We start from the raw sequence: 6,888 nt of genomic DNA, 5'->3' as shown, positions 1-6,888 counted from the left end.
ATCCAACAACTGCGCCAAGAATAGTTCAAATCGGTCCATAACTTAATATAGCTGCCATATAAACCGATCTTGGGTCTTGACTTCTTGAGCCTCTAGCTTGCGCAATTCTTATCCGATTGGAATGGATTTTCGCACGACGTGTTTTGTCATGATATTCATCAAATGTGCCGTGTATGGTTCAAATCGGTCCATAACCCGATATAGCTGCCATATAAACCGATCTTGGGTCTTGACTTCTTGAGCCTCTAGAGGGCACAATTCTTATCCGATTTGAATGAATTTTTGCACGAAGTATTTCGTTGTGATATCCAACAACTGTGCCAAGTATGGTTCAAATCGGTCCATAACCTGATATAGCTGTCATATAAACAGATCTGAGAATTTGACTTCTTGAGCTTTTAGAGGGCGCAATTCCTATCCGATTTGGCTGAAATTTTGCATGACGTATTTTATTTTTACTTTCAACAACTGTGTCAAATAAGGTTCAAATCGGTTCATAACCTGATATAGCTGCCATATAAACCGATCTGGGATCTTGACTTCTTGACCCCTAGAGGTCGCAATTATTATCCGATATGCCTGAAATTTTGTACGACGGATCTTCTCATGACCATCAACAAACGTGTTTATTATGGTCTGAATCGGTCTATAGCCCGATACATATCCCATATAAATCGTTCTCTCTATTTTACTTCGTGAGCCCCAATGGGCCCTATTCTTATACGAGTTGGCGGAGATTTTACACAGGTCTCCAACATATAATTTAATTGTGGTCGGAACCGGACCATATCTTGATATCGTTTTAATAGCAGAGCAACTCTTTTCTTATATCCTTTTTTGCCTAAGAAGAGATGCCGGGAAGAGAACTCGACAAATGCGATCCATGGTGGAGGGTATATAAGATTCGGCCCGGCCGAACTTAGCACGCTTTTACTTGTTATTGGTGTAGGTCGGTTGGTATTGTAAACGGGCCATATCGGTCCATGTTTTGATATAACTGCCATATAAACCGATCTTGGGTCTTGACTTCTTGAGAATCTAGAGAGCGCAATTCTTATCCGATTGGGATGAAATTTTGCACGAAGTGTTTTGTTATGATATCCAACAACTGTGCCAAGTATGGTTCAAATCGGTTCATCTCTATTTTACTTCTTGAGCCCCCAAAGGGCGCAATTCTTATTCGAATTGGCTGACATTTTACACAGGTCTCCAATATATAATTTAATTGTGGTCCGAACCGGACCATATCTTGATATCGTCCGTCCGTTCATCTGTCCGACCGTCAGTCCGTCTGTCTATCGAAAGCACGCTAACTTCCGAAGAAGTAAAGCTAGCCGCTTGAAATTTTGCACAAATACTTCTTATTAGTGTAGCTCGGTTGGTATTGTAATGGGCAGTTTGGGATGAAATTTTGCACGACGTGTTTTTTTATGATATCCAACAACTGAGCCAAGTATGGTTAAAATTAGTTCATAACCTGATATAGTTGCCATATAAACCGGTCTTGGGTCTTGATTTCTTAAGCCTTTAGAGGGCGCAATTCTTATCCGATTGGAATGAAATTTGCACGACGTGTTTTGTTATGATATCCAATAACTGTGCCAAGTATGGTTAAAATCGGACCATAACCTGATATAGCTGTCATACAAACCGATCTTGGGTCTTGAATTCTTGAGCCTCTAGAGGGCGCAATTCTTTTCCGATTGGAATGAAATTTTGCACGAAGTATTTTGTTATGATATCCAATAACTGTGTCAAGTATGGTTTAAATCGGTTCATAACCTGATATAGCTGCCTTATAAACCGATCTGGGATCTTGATTTCTTGAGCCTCTAGAGGTCGCAATTATTATCCGATTTGCCTGAAATTTTGTACGACGGATTCTCTCATGACCATCAACATTCGTGTTTATTATGATCTGAATCGGTTTATAGCCCGATACAGATCCCATATAAATCGATCTCTCTATTTTGTTTTTTGAGCCCCCAAAGGGTGCAAATCTAATTCGAATTGGCAGACATTTCACACAGGTCTCCAATATATAATTTAATTGTGGTCCAAACCCTATCTTGATATCGCTCTAATAGCAGAGCAAATCTCTTCTTATATCCTTTTTTTCCTAAGAAAAGATGCCGGGGAAAGAACTAAACAAATGCGATCCATGGTGCAGGGTATATAAGATTCGGCCCGGCCGAACTTAGCACACTTTTACTTGTTATATCTACCCCCATAGGATGGGGGTATACTAATCATTCCGTTTGTAACACTTCGAAATATTGATCTGCGACCTCATAAAGTATGTATTTTCTTGATCGTCTGGACGGATCGGAAAAACATTGCGGCTTATAAGGGCTAAAGAATTCAATCAGTAGTTCGGTTTATATGGGAGCTATATCTGGTTACAGACCGATGTGGACCGTACTTAGCACAAATATTGGAAGTTATAACAAAACACTATGTGATAAATCTGGTTGAAGACTGATTTGGACCGTATTTGAGTTAAATCGGCCAAAAACTGTGTAATCCAGGAGTTTATAAATTTAACTCGGGAGATCGGTTTATATGGGAGCTATATCCAAATCTAGCCGATATGACCTATTTGCAATCACCAACGATCTACATCATTAAGAACTCTGCTGCCAAGCAAACCGATCTTGAATCGTGATTTGACCCACCAGAGGGCGCAGTTCTTATACGATTTGGCTGAAATTTTGCGTGAGGTGTTTTGTTATGACTTTCAAATATGTGCTATGTATGGTTGAAATCGGTCCATAATCTTATATAGCTGTCATATAAACCGATCTGGGGTCTTGACTTCTTAAGCCTCTAGAGGGCGCGAATCCTATATAATTTTGTACGATGTGATTCGTTATGACTTCCAGCAACTCTGCTACGTATGAATCAAATCGGTCCATAACCTGATATAGCTGTCATATATCTTGAATCTTGACTCCTTAAGCCACTAGAGAGCGAAAATCTTTTCCGATTTGTCTAAAATTGTGCGTGACTTGTTTTGTTATGACCCTCAAAAATGCCCAATATGGTTTAAATCGGTCCATAACATGACATAGCTGCCATATAAACTGATTTAGAATCTTGACTTCTTGAGCCTCTAGTGGGCTCAATTATTATCCAATTTGATTGAAATTTTACTGTACTGTACTGTACAACGGCTTCTCCTATGACCTTCAACATACGTTTCAAATATGGTCTAAAGCGGTATTTAGCCTGATACAGCTCCCATATAAACCAGTCCCCCTACTTTATTTCTTGAGCCCCTAAAGGACGCAATTCTTATTCGAATTGGCTGAAATTTTACACAATCTTGGAATCGATCCAATAGGATAGCAATTACTTTCTTTAATGCTTTGTTTACCTAAAAAGCGATACCGGGAAAAGATCTCGATAAACTCGATCCATGATGGAGGGAATATAAGATTCGTCCCCGCCGAACTTAGCAGGCTTTTTCTTGTTTCCTCTAACATCCTCTTCATAATGAAGCTACAGTCATTTTCAGCAAGCAACAGACTTTTCAGCAGTCAGCTTGCTGCTATGAAATTGCAGAACTACTGCTGTAATAGCAGAACAACAGCTACAATAGTAGCAAAATTGACTACTTATTATCAGCAGACAGTGTTTGCTATTTTCAATAAGTAAGATAAGTTCAAAAACCAGTAAGGAGAGACAAAAGTCTGGCGGTGACTACTATATAATAGCCTACACCTACCCTAGAAGTAGCAATTGGTAGCTAAATCTAATGCTGAACCAATTTAAATTGATATCGGTGGAGGTTTTCAGATGGGTTATAGTATCCGCATCAAATTTGGACCTAATATGTTCAAAGTGCAATAACTACGGCTCTGTAAGTGGAAATAGGGGGATTTATATATGTATATGGAAGTAAAAAATCAAATTCAATCAAATCTGAAAAGATTTTAATAAAATTCAACAAAAATGTCGACAATTTTATGAGAATAAAAATATATGTTAATTTTCGTGACAATCGGTTTATAAATGACAACCTTATTGCAAACTATTCAAAATGGGACGAACATATATACGGGATTTACATCTGAACAGATTTCGACCAACCTCCTTATACATTGTGATAGTTGACTTGGAAAACTTTGTACATAATTGTACGATGTTGTATATATTTATATATACTAGCTGAACCGGGCCCGCTTCGCTGCGACTTCTTTTACTTTACATGGAACAAAATTATCCTTTGAATATTTATTTTCGACAATTAAAGAGCTTTTAGTGAAATACCATGCTACGAAAATAATAAATGCATATCGCAAAAGCATAACAATATAAATGCCTTTATCTGAATCCCACATGATCTTTACTGGTCTATGAATTCGCTCGCAGGGTTTAGGGTCATTAACGTTTGGATGTTAGATATACTCCAGGTCTATTTCAGCTCGATATTGTCATGATGTCCGATTTAGGGGTGAGGTGGTCCCTTAGAATCTTGTTCCAGAAAAAAATATCACCATCGAGCTCTTCTCTCAAATACCATTTATTTAAACCCTATATTGCCATTGGTTTAAGGGGTGTTTATGGGATTAGGCTTCCTTTTTGCTCCAAAATTTGTACTCTTTGGGGGGTGTTTTGGGAAAGGGGCGGTGCCCAAATACATGGTCCCACATTTGGATATCAGATTCGTATTTCACTCCTAAATACCTTTATTTGAGCCCCATATTGCGATGATCAGTAAATAATTGTGTGGGGTGTTTTAGGAAAGGGGTAGACCCCCAATAACTTTTATTTAAGCCCACATTGACGTGGTTGGTTAATATGGCCGATTTAGGGGTGTTTTGGTGAGTGGGTTGGTGCCCCAAACACTTAGACCATATTGCTATGGTCAGTAAGTGAGTCCTGTTTGAGGGATGTATAGTGGAAGGGGTGGACCCCCAGAAACTTGGTTCTGCATTTGGATACCAAATTTGTATTGTACTCGCAAATACCTCTCTTTAGAGTACCATATTGCCAAGGTCGGTATATATGTCCGATTTAGGGATGTTTTGTGGGTTGGGGTGGTCCCCCACATATGGTCGGATAATTGGATAGCAGATGCGTTTTCTACTCTTAAATATCTTTAATTTGAGTTCCATATTGTCATGATAGGTCTATATATATACTTGGTAGATTTAGGGGGTAGAGCTACCCCCCCAGGTACACCATCCGAAATTTGGATATCGAATTTTTATACCCTCCACCATAAGATGGGGGGTATACTAATTTCGTCATTCTGTTTGTAACTATCCGAAATATTCGTCTGAGACCCCATAAAGTATATATATTCTTGATCGTCGTGACATTTTATGTCGATCTAGCCATGTCCGTCCGTCTGTCCGTCCGTCCGTCCGTCTGTCCGTCCGTCCGTCCGTCTGTCCGTCCGTCCGTCTGTCTGTCGAAAGCACGCTAACTTCCGAAGGAGTAAAGCTAGCCGCTTGAAATTTTGCACAAATACTTCTTATTAGTGTAGGTCGGTTGGTATTGTAAATGGGCCATATCGGTCCATGTTTCGATATAGCTGCCATATAAACCGATCTTGGGTCTTGACTTCTTGAGCCTCTCGAGTGCGCAATTCTTATCCGATTGGAATGAAATTTTGCACGACGTGTTTTGCTATGATATCCAACAACTGTGCCAAGTATGGTTCAAATCGGTCCATAACCTGAAATAGCTGCCATATAAACCGATCTTGGGTCTTGACTTCTTGAGCCTCTAGAGTGCGCAATTCTTATCCGATTGAAATGAAATTTTACTCGACGTGTTTTGTTATTATATTCAACAACTGTGCCAAGTATGGTTCAAATCGGTCCATAACCTGATATAGCTGTCATATAAACAGATCTGGGGATTTGACTTCTTGAGCCTCTAGAGGGCGCAATTCCTATCCGATTTGGCTGAAATTTTGCATGACGTATTTTATTTTTACTTTCAACAACTGTGTCAAATAAGGTTCAAATCGGTTCATAACCTGATATAGCTGTCATATAAACCGATCTGGGATCTTGACTTCTTGATCCCTAGAGGTCGTAATTAGTATCCGATATGCCTGAAATTTTGTACGATGGATCCTCTCATGACCATCAACAAACGTGTTTATTATGGTCTGAATCGGTCTATTGCCCGATACAGCTCCCTTATAAATCGTTCTCTATTTTACTTCTTGAGCCCCCAATGGGCGCAATTCTTATTCGAATTGGCTGAAATTTGACACAGGTCTCCAACATATAATTTAATTGTGGTCCAAACCGGACCATATCTTGATATCGCTCTAATAGCAGAGCAAATCTTTTCTTATATCCTTTTTTGCCTAAGAAGAGATGCCGGGAAAAGAACTCGACAAATGCGATCCATGGTGGAGGGTATATAAGATTCGGCCCGGCCGAACTTAGGACGCTCTGGCATTTATGAAAATAAGGGTAAGGAGGAGGGTCCGCCCCCTTCAGATATCAAAAAATTTAGTACCCTATTTTCATCACGACATCATTATTCAGCCGAAATTCAACTGAGAAAAAAAAAAAAAAAAAAAAATATATATATATATATATATATATACATATATATATATATAAATATATATAAATATATATATATATATATATATATATATATATATATATATATATATATATATATATATATATATATATATATATATATATATATATATATATATATATATATATATATATATATATATATATATATATATATATATATATATATATATATATATATATATATATATATATATATATATATATATATATATATATATATATATATATATATATATATATATATATATATATATTTATCTATATATATATATATATATATATATATATATACCACCGAAGGATGGGG

The sequence above is a fragment of the Stomoxys calcitrans genome, chromosome 1 (assembly GCF_963082655.1).
Source record: "Stomoxys calcitrans chromosome 1, idStoCalc2.1, whole genome shotgun sequence".
NCBI lineage: Eukaryota > Metazoa > Arthropoda > Insecta > Diptera > Muscidae > Stomoxys > Stomoxys calcitrans.
Note: the sequence above shows the minus strand (reverse complement) of the source record.